At 41.7% G+C, this 17,538-nt stretch overlaps 1 protein-coding gene across 17 annotated transcripts in view; it reads right to left on the bottom strand.

Annotated features, from left to right (window-relative positions):
- The window catches only part of LOC137370159 (CYFIP-related Rac1 interactor B), a 235,911-nt gene that overhangs the window by 53,251 nt on the left and 165,122 nt on the right, over positions 1-17,538 (bottom strand). For 4 of the 17 annotated variants that reach the window (XM_068032411.1, XM_068032423.1, XM_068032410.1 and 1 more), the window contains exons 3-4: positions 4,197-4,295; positions 3,993-4,105 (exon numbers count right to left, since the gene is read on the bottom strand). The exons of 7 other annotated variants lie outside the window; for them this stretch is intronic. The gene's annotated coding sequence lies outside the window, so the exon portion shown is untranslated. The remainder of the gene's footprint in view (positions 1-3,992; positions 4,106-4,196; positions 4,296-17,538) is intronic. 6 more of the 17 variants (XM_068032415.1, XM_068032413.1, XM_068032414.1 and 3 more) reach the window with 2 other exon arrangements.

Genomic DNA, 17,538 nt, shown 5'->3' with positions numbered 1-17,538 from the left:
ACTACATCTACTGGTTCCCCTTTATCCACTCTGCTTGTTATATCCTCAAAGAACTCGAACAAATTTGTCAAACATGATTTCCCTTTCATAAAACCATGTTGGCTCTGTTTGATTGCATTATGTTTTTCTAAATGTCCTGCTACTTCTTACTTAATAATGGACTCTGGCATTTTCACAATGACAGATGTTAAGATAATTTCCTGCTTTCTGTCTCCCTCCTTTCTTGAATAGGGGCGTCACATTAGTGGTTTTCCAATCCTTATTCTGTAACTATGATCCCTAGTTCGAGATTCCCCCATCAGTGGAAACATATCCAGTGAGTTTTGGTATATTATGACCAATGCCTCCACTATCTCTGCAGCCACTTCTTTTAAAACCCTTGGATGCAGGCCATCCGGTCCTGGCGACTTGTCTAACTTTAGTCCCATCAGTTTGTCAAGCACCTTTTTGCTTGTGATAGAGATTGTTACAAGTTCCTCCCTCCCATTTACACCTTGCTCATCCATTATTGTTGGGATGTTTATTTGTCAAGCACCTTTTTGCTTGTGATAGAGATTGTTACAAGTTCCTCCCTCTCATTTACACCTTGCTCATCCATTATTGTTGGGATGTTTATATAGTGTCTTCCACCATGAAGACCGATGCAAAATATTGGTTTAAATTATCTGCCATTTCCCTGTTATTAATTTCCTAGTCTCATCCTCTAAGGGTCCCACACTTACTTTAGCTACTCTCTTCCTTTTTATATACCTGTACAAGTTCTTACTGTTTGTTTTTATATTTCTTGCCAATTTACTCTCAATCAATTTTCTCCCTCTTTTAGTTTTTTAGTCATCCGCTGCCGGTTTCTAAAAAATTCCCAATGCTCTAGCCTACCACCAGCTTTCGCCGTCTTGTACACCTTTGTTTTTGATTTGATACTCTCCTTAACTTCCTTTGTTACCCATGAGTGCTTTATCGTTCTCAATGAGTCCTTCCTTCTGACCGGAATAAATGTTTGCTGAGTGTTACGAAATATCTGCTTAAAAGTCTGCCACTGCTCATCTACTGACTTTCCCTGTAGCCTATTTTCCCAGCCCGCTTTAAACAACTCTTTCTTCATGCCTCTGTAATTGCCTTTGTTTAAGTTAAAGACACTGGCTTGAGACCCGAGGGCAATGAGCTCACCCACAAAGAGAGAGAATACATACACAAATCTGAAAACATTTAACTATTCTTGAAAACCCTTTGGTATTCTATTAAAAAGCAGCTTTAGCAGAGGTCATGGAATAGATCACCTATTCATCATCTCAGTTCAGGAAGAACGTTTTATTCCTCATTTTAGGTCTGACGTGATACTTAAAAGAAAAACTGGACCAAATGTACATGAATAAAATTATTACTCTGTACAAATGTGCACCATTTAAAAATGTGAAATTTACTTTCTTCAACATACACATTTGAATGCAGTTAGTGCTGAAAATAGAAAGATAACTCTTGAACTAAAAAAACACATACTGAACACATACCCACAAAGAACAACTTCCCAAAGCCAACTGACAATATAACCAGTCTGCAATACAGCTCTGACTTTGAAGCAATGTGACAGCCTGGACCTTGAATGGTTTCCACGTCCCACCAACAAAAACTCTGCTCAACAGTTTTTTTTTATAATTGTTTAAATTTATACCATTGGTAATTTTAAACAATTCAATTAAACCCATATACTTTGCAAATATTGGCAGAATAAAACAAAGCAAATAGTTTTTAAATGCTTAAACATTACAAAACCTACCAGGGATTTTATTTCCCTATTCTTTTTTCTTTTCGCTCCTCTCCTGAAGGGAGTGATTCATTCTGGAATACAATTCTGCAGACACCAGGCATGAGCGGCTCTTATTCACATTTGAGCCAGAACAGTGAATGTTGACTTTCAGCCCTCACTAGCCCAGGGACACGGAGGCCAACCGTAGCTTCCTATCACTGCCAGGTTGATATCACTGACCTAGAACCATTCTTGCCCAAGTGGTGTGATACCACACCAAGTGTGCATTTTAGGATTTTTAAAAAAGGCATTCAATTTAATTTTAACAATTGTCCCAATATCCCATAATGGTAGAAGAACAAGTGCATATAATGCGCATATAGTTCAAAGCACACGAGTTTAAAAACAATGGCTAGTGCCTTTGATACAATCCTATATATCCTCTGGCTGCACAAGGAGTGAAAACCTGTTCTTTAAATTGTCTAGTCACGTATTGTTACAACTATGGTGATTTACAGCTAACCTAATTGCAAGAAAATCTACAAAAAAAAACAGTACTTCTATGAAGTTTTATAAATGTACATAATGAAGAGTCAAGAGTACACTGCAATTTGTTTACAAGCTCCTGCATACACACTTCCCCAAAAGCAGTTATAAATCAGTTCTTTCAAATCATTTCCAAGTAACCTCTGTAGGAGATTTAAATTTTCCAGCTTAGCACACTACAGTCTGCTGAACTCTCAAATACGTATCTGATCAATTCAAAGACTGCATAATCAAGACAGAAAATAAACAGTTATACCAACATCTCCCAGAATACCACAAATTATTACATTTTTATTAAGATTCATCTACCATTAATAGGTGGAAATGATTTGATCAGTGACTATAATAATTGTCTTCCCTGTTAGCGTTTCAACTGATATTGAAGATAGCACCATCTCAAAACACACAATTTGAAAAGATGTATAACTGGAGGAGGTATGTGAAGAATGAAAAGGTACAGATTTAAATTATTCACTATCTTCATTTTTCTTGAAACTTTGTTTTGGTCAGACCTTTCCTAAAATTGCTCAATGGATGCTAGTTTCTGTCACTTGTTTGCTAACCCAACAAATGACTAAAATCACAAACTGAAAAGTGACTGGATTTCCCGTCTCAATCATTCTGCACTGTCATTTTGGACAGTAACTAACACTGTAATGTTGGAAAGATTGGATCAACTATTTATCAGAAAGTACAAACATTTTCACCTGATGCCCATCAGCAATGTGTTTTTGCTGGTTATGCAAGTCCAAAAACTTTGTGTGCAGGCCAGCAAGGGCCAAGGTTTAGAAACCCAAAATGTGTGCTGAAATACTGCAGGTTTTTAACCAGCTAAAACAATGCAATTTGCCATGGCAGGGTACCACACATTTTCCATGCCTTGTCCATCTTACTTTCAGTTCTAGATTACCACTAAATCTAATGCTCGTTATTGGTTTGTTGGTTATCTAGAGCTACTGAAACTCAGTATTAGGAGCTCCAGGAACAGCTTACCATGAAAGTGTGACTGCATTGCCAGCTTCCTCCTGACTACAGCATGGCTCACTATATCACAATGAATAGTTGTTCCGCTGGTTGAAGATACAGAACTTCAGCAGCATCAAGATGGAAACTGAGCCCTTGATAAGCAAGTCCATATTCTCATAGTCCAATTCATATAAACTTTTAATAGCTAAGATGGAAGAACCTACACAGGACGATTGTGACAAGCCAGCCACCTTGTTAAACATATTCAAGTGCAATGCCATACACTGGATTAACTGCAAGAAACTGTTTAATTCAAGCCCTCATGACAGATAAAGAGACATAGCTTATGTGAAGAGAGAAAACGAGAATGAAAGTGTGCAAGAGAAAGCATGCTGGGGTGCAGGTGGCAGAGCGTGAGAGTGAGTGCGCGCGTACGGGAGGACAGCTATACAACATATCTTGCATCCACGCAGAAGAAATTTTGGCTTTATATTGATTATAAACAGTGCAGTGTTATTTGGTGTAAAGCTGGCTATCAAATTTAGGCAAGCAGCGCAAGGCCATTTCAAGGAAATAGTCTCATGACATTTCGATTTCACTGTTCGTGGCATGATTGCAAATAATTCAAGTGATACAAAAAAGTCAGCAATTAAAATTCATTAACAGTACTTCTTAAAAAGTTTGAATAGTAAAAAAAATTATATACCAGTAGTGCAATATTTTGTAATTTTCTTACCAAGAGGGAAGAGTACAGTTATGTTTGAGTTGCAAATAATGTCAACTGCATCCAGTCACAACTTGCCCACTTCAGCAAGGTACCAGAGGGCTGCCCCAAGCCTGAATTTCCATCTAAGGTAATGAAGGAGAAAAACATTAGAAATAAAATGAGGTCAGAAAAAAGATTTCATACATAATTTGAATAATTAAGCTATGAACTCACATGATTAAGTCCTCTCTTCCTTAAGCTAGGTCGTTTTGGATAAATGGCTAACAGCTTCCTTTTACTTATTTCTTCCAATTCTTCTCCTTTCCACCTATCCTGAAGGCAATGATTCATGTTAGGTATGTTTCCAATGGGCCTCTGTCACCATGAAAGCTTTCTCAAGTTGCCATTTTATAAGTCTTAGGAAATTCGACTACAGGAAGAATCACAGTCAAGCAATTTCCCCCTTTTTTTTAAAAATCAAACATGCAGTCAAACAACTTTTAGAAGCAGCAATGATGGGTGATTTTTTTTTCTGCCCTCCTCAGTTGGGACCAGTGCAGTCAATCCTGCACAGAATAAGGATTGAAACTGGAACCTAGCTGGCCCATATGACTCAGTACCCATCCCAGGTGGTGCACTTACTCACTGATTCATTATGGAAACTCACTTTATATTACTGACCATCATTTATCAAGAAAGCAACAATAGTATAGAGCTATAGTGTTACGACCGAGGTGGGAGCAGTGCACTGTTTATTCTAGTTCCACTTCTCCAAGGTCAGAACATATATTGAAATTTTTTCCCATTTACCGATACAATCATAGACTCTATTTTTAGCCCAGAATAAAACACATCAACCAGGTTTCTGTAATAAAGAGCAAAATTATCAGTTTACTATAAAATAAGTCTTAACCAGGAGTGAATTAATGCATAAACACACAGATCAAAATATAAAAGTTCCCTTTTCACCTTAGCCCCTCACACACACACATATACCAGTTAACTGAAAAAATAAAGAGATTTACTCTTCAGAGCTGTATAACAAAAAAAAAAATCCCCAAAAAAGTTTGCCAAAATACTTGCTAATTCTTGAAAAAAAAAGATATGAAAAGATGTTGGAAGTCCTTTTCTGGTTTGGCATCCCAAATATGTGCAAATGGTTGTCACTGGGATCTTCCGAGAACAGTTCTTGTCAGGAGACGTTGAAGATCAGTTTGGCAGGCTTTCCAGGGAAAATGCCGGTACAGGGGTTTCAGGCAGTTACTTACACTTGCTTCTCAGCTTCACAAGAGATGGAAAACTGACAGCCTTTTTCAAAGAGCTGGAACAGACTGAGCTGGGGTTTTGCTCCCTTGTCGAAGTTTTCTCCAACTGTCTTTTTCAAACCGTTGTCCATATCCCAACTCACGGTCCAAAGCGAAACCAGAAACAATGTCACAAGAGTGAAGCCTCCTGACCCCTATAAATCTTGACCTGTCACTTCTTTGTAAACATCTTTCCCAAGTCAAAAACAATCCCTGCTGGGTAATTATTTGAAGACAGGTGCCTTCCAGTAACGGTTTATAATCCAGACCCCTCAGTGACCCTTGTAAAAAAAAACATCCATGGACTCCTTTTCAGTTTTAAAACACAAATCTTCAAAATTTAACAAAAAAATGGAAGCACTCATAACAATAGGGACTATGGTTATATAGAAAGATCCAAGTGTCCAACATCAAAAAACTTACTCCTCTGCCCAACTAGCTCCTTCACCAAAAAAACTATCTTGCAAAGCACAATGAGATGGAAAGAACTTTCCGTCATTACCAATGTAAATCCATGATAAATGCAGCTTAATATTTAAAATACAAAGACAAAAAAAGTTGTGCTATTTGCCAATTTGATTAACTAACAGAAATCTGTGCAAACAGGACTAAACTCATACTTTCACCAAATTTGCGCATTATTAGTCCATATTCTCCCAGTATCCCCATATCATTCCACTACCAGCTCACTCCTTGACGTAAACTTGATTCATGTCAGGAAGATATTGACAATTTGATCCAGGCAAGTTGCTCACTATGTCAAAGGATTCACATATCACAGATACTAGCTTAAAAAAAAATCCAGAAGTTAGGAATAAGAAAGAAACACATGTAGAACTTGTTAAAAACCACCAAGAGAAATTGACGTATGGAATTCTTGGCAAGTCTAATGAAGTGACCATATAAACAGATTCAAGAAGCAACTAGATGTATTTCTGAAGAAACAGAAACATGTTGAGAAGGTGGGTAGGTGAGATTGAAACCTATCCAAGAATAAAAGCTTACTGGGTGCAAAATCATTTCCTATTCCTAATTTTTTTTAATGTTTTTTGCGTACCAAACTTTTCAAAAAATCTTTCTGCCATAATGATGGAACGTTATGCAAATTAATTGTGTACACACAGATTTTTTTTAAAAACTGGAATGAAGTAGATCATCCTGAAATATCCCAACTACGTATTCACAACCTTGTTAAAGATATTTCATTCAAAATTCAATACTTCCCTATGTGAAATGATACTTAACCACAGCTGTTATTTTGTAAACTGGAATTTGCCAAACATTTCCCTCGTCCATCCTACCATGCATCACAAGTCCAGGTCAGCTTAGCCAATCAACGGATATCTCCAAACATACCAACAACATAATTTCTCTCCCCCACACCCCCCCCCCGCACCCACCCACTCCCATCCACAAACCCCTTGCCAAAATTTGGTCGAGCAAAGTTGCCAGAGTGCAAATAGCTATCAAACCTTGTTCAGTGTTCAACATTGAGCATTTTGTATCTTTTGGGTTACTGCACACAGCATTTTCAGAGAAATACACCAAATTTGCATTCAGCAAATAACTGTATAATAAAGGAAACAAAGCCTAATTATTTCTACTATCTTTTTTACTATTGAGCTTTGCATGAAATAAATTGAAGAATTATGACTGATATGCAGCATCTATAACAATTTTGCATAAAGTACTCTTAGAGGCTTGGACTTGAACCAATGGTGCCAGTAAAGCACCAAACAATAAGCTGAGCATGACCAAACTGTATCTTTACACTAAATTTCCAATGTTTTATGAAAAGCAACAGTGAAACTCACCTGTAACTAGAGGCCTGCTTTAGGTCGGGAAAAAGAACCCGACCCGAACCCGAACCCGAGCCCCTCCGATTTTGCCCCAAGCCCGACCTAACCATCACTTTACTTACTTTCCCAGTGGGAAGCTCTACCGAGCTGTAGCACATGCGCGATGACATCATAGTGACATCATCGTGCACTGCGCAGACTCAGTTTTGTCCCGGACTCTCAGCTCAGGTAAGTTTTTTTTTTAAATTTCAATATTTAGCAGCAGAGCACTTACAATGTGTGTCCGGCCCAGCCTGACTTGACCTAACCCGACCCGAGCCCGAAAGCCGGTCCCAGAAGATGGGCCCGACCCGAACCTGACACGTCGTTGGGTCCCATTGGGTTCGGGTTGGGTAGCAGGCCTCTACCTGGAACACAAGGAAATCATGGGAACGATATACCTTGCAGAGATAAGAGTTTTAAAATCGATCCAGAATGCAAATGATGGCAAAACCCAATTCCACCAATGTGGTGAAATAAAACCTCAAGAGCTCTATGATAGCTGACACTACAGGCAAGTTTTTAAAAAGGCAGAGACAGGTTTTTGGCACGAGGCAGTATGGTTCATTAGGGGTAAACTGAGGGCCTCAGCTGAGGTAAAATGTTATGTATGCTGCAGGATAGTTAGAGACCTCTAGTTTAAATAAGATGACTCAATGAAAAAGGGAAAAAAAAGCTGTGTTCTTTATTTTGTATAACTAGAAGCCAGAAAATTAATAACCTCAATCAGGGTGAGTAGAACAGTGACTGAATTAATAAGAGCAGTAACACAGAGCAGGTCTAGAGGCATTCATTAAAATTAGTTAAAACGAGGTACCAACTGGATGGGCAGCTGCAACCTATTACTTGCAATTCCTACGCAATGTGGGAACTCCAGGACACTTCACTTCAGCTGGTCAGCCCACAGACAGCAAGAGTTCAGCATACCAGGTGAGCACCATGTGGAAGATTAGGAAGAGGCAGGAAATGCAGGAGTCTTCGGGGTGTATGCCACTCTCAAACAGGTATTCAGCATTGGAGACTTATTGAAGTGACGATACCCTAAAGGAGTGCAGACCCGACCACGCAAAGGGCAAGGGACTGTACAGGAGGAGCAGCAAAGTGTAGAAATGCAGTTGTAAGAGGAAATTCCATAGTCAGGGTGACAGACAGACATTTCTGTAAATGTCATCATGAGTCCCACATGGTGGATTGCCTTCTTGGTGCTAGGGTAAAGAACATCATGGAGAGGATGCAGGATATTCTGCAGGGGGAAGGGAAGGAAAGAGCCAGAAGTTAAGGTACATGTTGGTATCAACGACATAGCAAAGGCAGGTATTGCGGTCCTATGGTCAGATTTTCAGGAGCTAGGGAGAAAATTGAAGAGTAGGATCTCGAAGGTATTAATCTCTGGATTATTCACAGAGCTGCGTGCTAGCGAGTGCAGAAATAGGAAGATAAGGAGGATCAATGTGTGGGGTTTGAAGCATGATGCAGGAGGGAGGGCTTCAGATTGTTGGGGCACTGGGACCAGTTCTGGGGCAGAAGGCACTATTCAAAAGGGACGGGTTGCACTCAACAGGACTGGAACCAATGTCCTTGCCGGGAGGTTCACTAGTGTGGTTGGGGAAGGTTTAAACTAAATTGGCCAGGGGACGAGCACCAGCATATAGAAGTAGAAAAGAGGAATAACATGAGTGTTGGATAATACTAGAGAAGGGAGGAGTCCCATAGTAGATAGGAGCAGACGGAGAAGGGCTATGAGGAATGCAAAGACAGGATTACAATGGATGTATGTAAACGCACAAAGTGTGGTGAATAAGGTTGGTGAGCTACAAGCACAAATAGCAGTATGGGAATGTGAAGTAGTGGCAATAATAGAAACGTGGCTTAAAAATGAGAACTGAGCACTTAATATATAGGATAGAAAGTGTTCAGAAAAGATAAAGAAGGTAAAATGGAGATGGGGTGGCATTATTGATTAGGAATGATATTGTAGTGTTGGAAAACAGGGATGTCCTTGAGGCGGAAAGGACAGAATCCATCTGGTTAGAGTTGAGAAGGAAAAAGGGTAGGATTACGCTACTAGGGATATTCTATCGGCCTCCAAATAAAGAGAGGGAGAGAGAGAGAGAGAGAGATAAGCAAATCTACAGGGAAATCACAGAGATCTGAAGAACAACAGAGTGGTGATATCAGGGACTTCAATTACCCAAATAGCAAATGGGATAATTTTAGAGTAAAGGGAAAGGAGAGGGAGGAATTTCTAAAACGTTTTCAGGAGAACTTCCTTTATCAGTATGTTCTCAGCCCAACTAGAAAGGAGGCATTGCTGGATCTGGTGCTGGGAAATGAGGCAGGCCAAGTCATCCAAGTGTCTGTGGGGCAGCACTTGGGTAAGAGTGATCATCGTACCATAAGATTTAGAATCAGAATGCAAAAAAGCAAGGAACCATATACGGTAGGACAGCTAGAGTGGAAGAGGGCTAATTTCAATGCGATGAGAAGGGATCTAGCCAGGATAAAATGGAACCAAAAAGAGTGACAAGAAAAACTATAATGGAACAATGCGTTATCTTTAAGGAGGGGATGCTTCAGGCACAGGCTAGGTACATTCCAACAAGGTCAAAAGATAGGGAAACCAAAAACAGGCCTCCTTGGATGACGAGAAAGATAGAGATTATGATGAAACAAATAAAAAAAGGTGGATGATGCATGCCAGGTGAATTCTTCAAGTAAGAACCAGCCATATACAATAAGTTGAGAAGGGAGTGGAAGAGGAAAAGATGACTGGCAGAGAGAGAAAATGAGGATAGAATGACAGTTGACATAAAAGGGAACCCAAAATTCATCTACCAGCATGTAAATAGTAAGCGGATAGTGAAAGGTGGAATGGGGTCTGTTATGGATAAAGAGAGTAATATATGATTAGAGGCATGGGGCAAGGCTAGAATACTTAATGAGTACTATGTATTGGTGTTTACTAAGGAAGAGGAATCTGACAAAATATCAGTAGACACGAAGCAAATCGAGGCAATGGATAGGGTAAAAACTGAGGGAGGTAGTACTGGAAAGGCTGCCTATGCTTAGGGTACATATGTCACCTGGTCCAGATGGCTTGAATCCCAGGTTGCTTCAGGAAGTGGGAATGGAGAGAGTGGAAGGGCTTGCAACAATCTTCCAACCTTTACTAGATATTGGCAGGAGGTGCCTAAGGTTTGGAGAGTGACAAATGTGACACCCTTATTCAAGAAGGGGTGTAAGGACAGTCCTACCAACCACAGGCCAGTTCGCCCAATATCTGTCACAAGGAAAATGCTAGAATCTATTATTAAGGAGGTTATAGCAGGGCACTTAGAAACTCAATGCAATCAGACAGAATGGACATGGTTTTATGAAAGGGTTATTGTGTTTGGCTAATTTATTAGAATTTTTTGAGGAGGTAACCAGCAAGATGGATAATGGGGAACCTGTAGGTGCAGTGTACTTGGATTTCCATAAAGTGCCACATCAAAGGTTACTACACAAAATAAGAGCTCATGGTGTAGGGGGTAACAGATTAGCATGGATAAAGGATTGGTTAGCTAACAGGAAGCAGAGTGGAGGGATAAATGGGTCTTTTTCAGGTTGGCAAGCTGTAACTAGTGGAATGCCACAGGGATCAGTGCTGAGGCCTCAACTATTTACAATCTATATCAATGACTTGGATGAAGGGACCGAATGTATGGTCACTAAATTTGCTGATGACACAAAGATAGGTAGGAGAGTAAGTTAGGAAGAGTCTGCAAAGGGAAATAGATACGTTAAGTGAGTGCACAGATGGTGTATAATGTGGGAAAATGCTGGAAGAATAGAAAAGCAGTATATTATTTAAATGGAGACAGATTGCAGAACTCTGTGGTAGAGGGATCTGGGTGCCCTGGTACATGATTCACAAAAAGTTAGTATGCAGGTACAGCAAGTGCTTAGGAAGGCAAAAGGTATGTAATTGTTTATTGCAAGGGGAATGGAATATAAAAGTAAGGAAGTTTTGTTACAATTGTACAGGGTGTTGGTGAGACCACATCTAGAGTTCTACATACAGATTTGAACTCCTTATTTAAGAAAGGATATAATTGCATTAGAAACAGTTCAGAGAAGGTTGACTTGACTGATTCCAGGGATGAAGGGGTTATCTTATGAGGAAAGGTAGGAAAGGTTGGACAGGTTGGGCCTGTATCCATTGGAGTTTAGAAGAATGAGAGGTGATTTTATTGAAACATACAAGACCCTGAGAGGACTTGACAGGGTGGATGCTTAAAGGACGTTTCTCCTTATGGGAGAGACTAGAACTAGGGGGCAAAGTTTAAAAATAAGGGGTCTCCCTGAAGAGAGAGATAAGGAGAAATCTTCTCTCAGAGGTTCGTTAGTCTATGGAATTCTCTTCCCCATAGAGCATCTGAGGCAGGGTCATTGAATACTTTTAAGGCCGAGTTAGATAAATTCTTGATCGATAAAGGAGTCAAAGGTTATAGTGGGTTGACAGGAAAGTAGAGTTGAGGCCACAATCAGATCAGCCACGATCTTATCAAATGGCAGAGCAGGCTCAAGGGCCAAATGGCCTACTCGTGCTCCTAATTCATATGTTCGTATGTGGTCCAATCCATACAACAGACTGTTCAGTCCCAATAGCGAGCAGTGATATTGAAAGCAAAGAGGATGGAAAGAAAGCAATGAAACAAATAAAAATTGGGAGGGAGTAAAAGATACAAGAAAGCAGAAAGCTTCTACATGAGGTTCGACATCCCAGAGTGAAAGAATCAAATGACCAGAATTGCGAATCACAACTACAAGAAATGACATGTCAGGGCAAGAGAAAAAAAACAAGTTGGAAGGAAAAGGCCAGACTTCCGAAAACATCAGATTAGAACAGAGGCACAAGATGGGACAACTTTGCAAGACAGTAAGAATATACTCAGAAAGTGACAAATAGAAACATAGAAAGATGAACGCCACAGAAAGAGGCCATTTGGCTCATTGAGTTTGGGCCGGTTGATAAAGAGCTATCCAGCCAAATCCTACCTTCCAGCTCTTGGTATGTAGTCCTGTACGTTCTGGCACCTCAAGTGCTTATCCAAGAGCTCTTTTTTAAATGTTATGTAGATTTTTGCCTCGACCACCCTTTCAGGCAGTGAGTTCCAGACCCCTACCAGCCTCTGGGTGAAAAAATTACTCAACTCCTCTCTAATCCTTCTACCAATTACTTTAAATCTACGCTCCCGATTATTGACCTCTCTGCTAACGGAAATAGATCCTTCCTATCTACTCTATCTCACCCCCTCATAATTTTATATATCTCAATTAAGTCTCCCCTCAGCCTCCTCTGTTCCAAAGAAAACAACCCAGCCCTTCCAATCTTTCCTCAAAGCTAAAATTCTCCATTTCTGACAACATACTCATAAATCTCCTCTGTAAACTTTCTAGTGCAATCACATCCTTCCTGTAATACGGTGACCAGAACAGTAAGCAGTGCTCTAGCTGCAGTCTAACTAGTATTTTGTACAGTTCTAGCATAATCTCCCTGTTCTTACGCTCTAAGCCTTGGCTAATAAAGGCAAGTATTTCTCATGACCACCTTATCTACCTATCCTGCTACTTTCAGGGAGCTGTGGACATGTACTCCAAAGTTCCCCTCTTCCTCTACACTTCTCAGAATCCTACCATTTACTGTGTATTCCCTTACCTTGTTAGCCTTCCCCAAATTAAATTCGATTTGCCATTTTTCTGCCCACCTGACCATTAATATCTTCCTGCAATTTAGAGCTTCCTTACTCACTATCAACCACACGGCCAATTTTTCTATCATCTGTATATTTCTAAACCATGGCCCATACACTCGAGGGCAAATCATTGAAATATACCATGAACAGCAAGTGGCCCAATACTGAACCCTACAGAACCACACTGGAAACAGCCTTCTAGTCACAACAGAACCTGACCATTACCCTTTGTTTCCTGCCACTCAGCCAATTTTGGATCCAACATGCCACTTTCCCTTGGATCCCAGGAGTTTTTAAATTTTCTGACCAGTTTGCCATGTGGGACAGTATTACAGTTCTGATCACCACCACATTGCAGGAAGGACATAATTGCTCTGGAGAGAGTAGAGAGGAGATTTACAAGAATGTTGCCAGGGCTTGAAAGTTGCAGCTATGAGGATCATGGCTTAAACCTCAGTAAGAATGAGACCCAGGAAGCTTACGGCTGTAAGTGCAGGAAAATTTAATAGGATTCCTGAAGGCTATCAGGGTTTTGTGTCCGAAGGGAAAGTAACCCCATACCCCTCGAGTGGGGCAAACAAGGCCATTGTAATTTTCAGGGACACAGGGGCCACTAGATCCCTTTTACTGGGAAAATGCCTGACCTTTCCCCCAGAGAGTGCAGTCAATACCCAAATGGTGGTGAATGGTATTGGAGGGCAAAGTATGCCTGTACCCATACACCAGATGCACCTGGAGCACGACCTAGTTGCAGGACCGGAGACCGTAGGGATTGTCCCTAGCTTGCCTGTGGATGGGGCCGACCTGCTCCTAGGTAATGATCTGGTAGCTCCGCTCACCACCCACCCCCCCCACCCCCAGTAGTGAAAGAAAGACCTGAGAGAGACAGGGCAGTGGCAGGAGACGGTCCCCTGCAGTTCCCCTGAATGTGTAATGAATCAGGCCATGATCAAATCAGTTCCCGCAGAGGAGACTGCATTGGCACTGCAGGCAGATGACCATGAGGTCTGTCTGTCCGAGACTTCCTTTAGAAAGTTAGGAGACCCAGAGAATGAGTTAAAAAGATCTTCCCTAGCTGAGGCTCAGCGAGCTGACCCAGTATTGAGAGATTTAGCACAGGCTGTCCAGTCTGAAATGGAAACAGAGGGAGTCCCTGGTTGCTATTATTTAAAGAATGAGGTACTGATGAGGAAATGGAGTTCTCCTCAGACCCGAGGGCAAGCAGTGGACAGTAGTTCACCAGTTAGTGGTGCCACAGAGGTACTGGGGAGACTACAGTAGCTGTACATGCCGGCATACGAAAGATCAAAGCCTGCATAAGACAGCAGTCTGACTGGCCAAAACTCCACAAAGATGTGGTGGAGTACTGCAGGAGTTGCCACATGTGCCAGGTTGAGGGGAAACTCCAACCTACAGTGAAACCTACACCCCTAAGTCCTGTACCGGTGTTAGGAGGACCCTCCAGTAGAGGGTTGGTGAACTGTAAGGGACCCCCGCCAAGAACAAAAGGCGACAGGCAGGCACAAGGCTGGCAAAAGGTTAGAAAGGGAAGGGGCAAAAGCAACCAAGAGGGCAGGTTAAAGGAAGTCCGGGAGGAATCCTGGATGAAAACCCCTACCGTCCAGTCAGCCAACCCCGTAAAATTTGAAAACTTAGACCCCACATCCTCCTGTGTAAATGCAGACACTAGAAGCACCCTACCAGAGTTGCTAACAGCATTTACAGGAACCTGCAGAGACCAAGAAAGACCTCTAGGGGGCAGAGAAACAATGAGGGTGGTGCCTCACCTAGTCGAAATGCCACAGGGGCATGCAATAGAGTCTGCACAAATGCCTGCAGGCAGGAGCGTCCCAGAGGACAAAGGGGAGATTAGCAAAGAATCCTCCCCCACAGTCAGAAAAAAAAGCAAACCACCCATCCCCTGAAGTCAAAAGCCTGTGCATTACTCAGCAAGCACTAAGAGTGTGTTCTGGATAGACCCGCCCACTACTGACTCTCCTGAGGAAAAAAATTCCAAAGTGGGTCAAATTAAACCTAACCCTTCCCCTTTGCCGACCTCAACAGGAACAAAGGCCCTAGGCAGTCATGGAAATGGGCAACCTGAAGGAAAACTTCCCCAAAGAACCACATTTATTGGGATGCCAAAAAAGAGTAGTTTAAAGCAACACTCCCATCAAGAAAAGACAGGCTATAATAAGTCTTAGGATTTATGAATGAATGTTAATGATAGACAGAGAGAAGCATGCCTTTTCCTGTATCTTTTATTTTCTCTCTCGGCCCTTTTTAAGGAAATGCACTTTTCTCAAATCGCATTTCATTCCTATGGGTGTGGAGGTATCATGCAGGCCCCTACCTGCCAAGAACACTTGGCTGGAAAAATATTTTTGCATACTAACAGACAGTGCTTGGGGGAGACAAAGGGGCTATTCCCTGCTCCAATTTAATCCACAATGGACTTTGAGCACCAGGTATTCTATGTAAGAAGAGACATTCCAGGGTCGGCTAAAACAAGAGAATTCACAAACAGTCAGATTAGCTAGTCACATGACTAACCTACTTGGCAACCTGGGTTTTTCTGAATTGTACAGAGTTTGAACTGGGAAAGACTGTTTGCTTCTGGAGTGAGAAGACCTCTCCTGTCTGCTCCCATCTCTTTCTCACAAGCCTCTGGACCCATTGAGCACACATGAACTTCAAGAGAGAAAAGTCACCTACAACCAACAAGGTTTAAGAATAATACTGGGCCCTAACAAAAAGCAAGACCCACCTGCAATCAAGGACTTTACAGTGAGCTCAAAGAGCAGTAACTAAAACCATCTTCAGATATTGCCTCAAACTTTTCCATTTTATTTCTTCTGCTCTTTTTTGTCTCTATCTGCATGTGTGTATCACGTATGCATGCTAGCGTGAGTGCGTCGCGTATCCGTAGGCATTAACCCGTAGGCATGAGAGTTTAATAAAGTTCAACCCTTTTTCTTTAAACCCAAGAAAACCTGCTTGGCTAGTTTCTTTGCCTTATAATTGGAAGTTAGTGAACAAGGATTCACTAAGGGGGAGCTTAAAAAAAGGTGTGTTTAAAATTAAACCCTGTTATGGTAAGACCTGGTGAAGACAGAGAGTACCCCAGACCCCTTTCTCACCTGGTCGTAACAATTACTATCGGCTTTGCTTGCTCCACTCGAGGGGTATGGGGTTACTTTCACTTCAGATACAAAATCTTGATAACCTTCAGGAATCCGATTAAATTTTCCTGCACACACAGCAGTGTGTTTTCTGGGTCTTACTGCTACTGCAGTCAAAGCCACAGCCTGCTCTGCTGTACTTTCCATCAGGGTCTCTTCTCCTGCACTTAGTGGGTGTGCTCTGATTAACCCTACAGGCTTCCCCCATAGTTTCCAGCAGTCAGCTCTTAGATGACCTGCCTTATTACAATGGAAGCACACAGGCCTCCGGGTCTCACTCCTACTTTCAGCACTCTCTCTTTTGGCTTGAGGAGGACCCCCATGAGTCCTGCTTTTCTTTCTTTCCCAGAACTGCTTGGGCTCCTATCACCTTCCCATCCTGTGCCCTTTTCTGATTTATGGGGGTGACGAGGAAAGGTTTTCCCCTGGGGAACCGACTTGTATATTAGAGCAAACTCATCAGCCAGCACTGTGGCTTGCCTCGCTCTATGCACACATTGTTCCTCCGTAAAGACCCATGCGGAGAGGGGGAGTGAGTTTTTAAATTCCTCAAGTAAAATCACCTCTCTGAGGTTTTTATATGCGGGCTGTACATTAAGAGCCCTCAACCACTGGCCAAAAGCTAGCTGCTTACTTCTCTCAAACTCCAATTAAGTTTGATCAGCTCGTTTCCGGAGGGTTCGAAACTTCTGGCGGTAGGCTTCCAGTACTAGCACATGTGCACTGAGGATAGCATTTTTAATCAGTTTATAATTTGATGAACTTTCATCTGGTAATGGGGAATAAACCTCATGGGCTTTTCCGGTTAACTTGCTCGGCAGCAGGAGGGTCCAGCTCTCAGTCGGCCATTTTAACAGCCTTGCAAGTTTCTCAAAAGATACAAAAATTGCTTCCACATCTCCCTCATTGAATTTAAGTTCAGCACACAGCCCCGAATTACTTGTACTCTCCATATTGGCCATGCTTTCACTGGGGTTACTCCGGCGCCCCCTAGCTAACTCAAGCCGCCATAGCCCCCTTTCCTCCTGTTCCTTCCAGAAATATCTTTCTCTCTCTCTCTGTGTCTTCCAATTCAAGTTTCCTTTGGTCCAATTGTATCTTAGCTAACATTACCCTGTCTGACTCCAATTCTAACCTGGTCTCTGATTCTTCGGGTTCGAGGGAAAAATGGTTGGCCACTAGTCTTAGGAGTTCCTATTTCCTAGCTTTGGCACGGAAAGTGATCCCACACTGCTCAGCCATATTCCTCAACTCCTCCATAGCGAGTGCCTTTAACTTATCCCAAATTACCTCACCTTAGCTTGGCGAAGTACTGGCTTTGCCAGTACTGGCTGACATGTTAGTATTCTAGCACACAAACCACAAGAAAACCTGTATTGAAGTCTTTTCTCTTTTTGATTGGGATCAATTTGATTTCCCACTTCCAATTTCTCATTTGTCTGTGGGTCTAATCTAGCTAGACCCCAAATTTCTGTTACAACCAGGCGAGGAAGGGGTCTCAGGCTCCCCTCTTG

Source organism: Heterodontus francisci, chromosome 5, assembly GCF_036365525.1.
Source record: "Heterodontus francisci isolate sHetFra1 chromosome 5, sHetFra1.hap1, whole genome shotgun sequence".
In the NCBI taxonomy this organism is placed as follows: domain Eukaryota; kingdom Metazoa; phylum Chordata; class Chondrichthyes; order Heterodontiformes; family Heterodontidae; genus Heterodontus; species Heterodontus francisci.
Note: the sequence above shows the minus strand (reverse complement) of the source record. Positions and strands in the feature narration are given on the sequence as shown.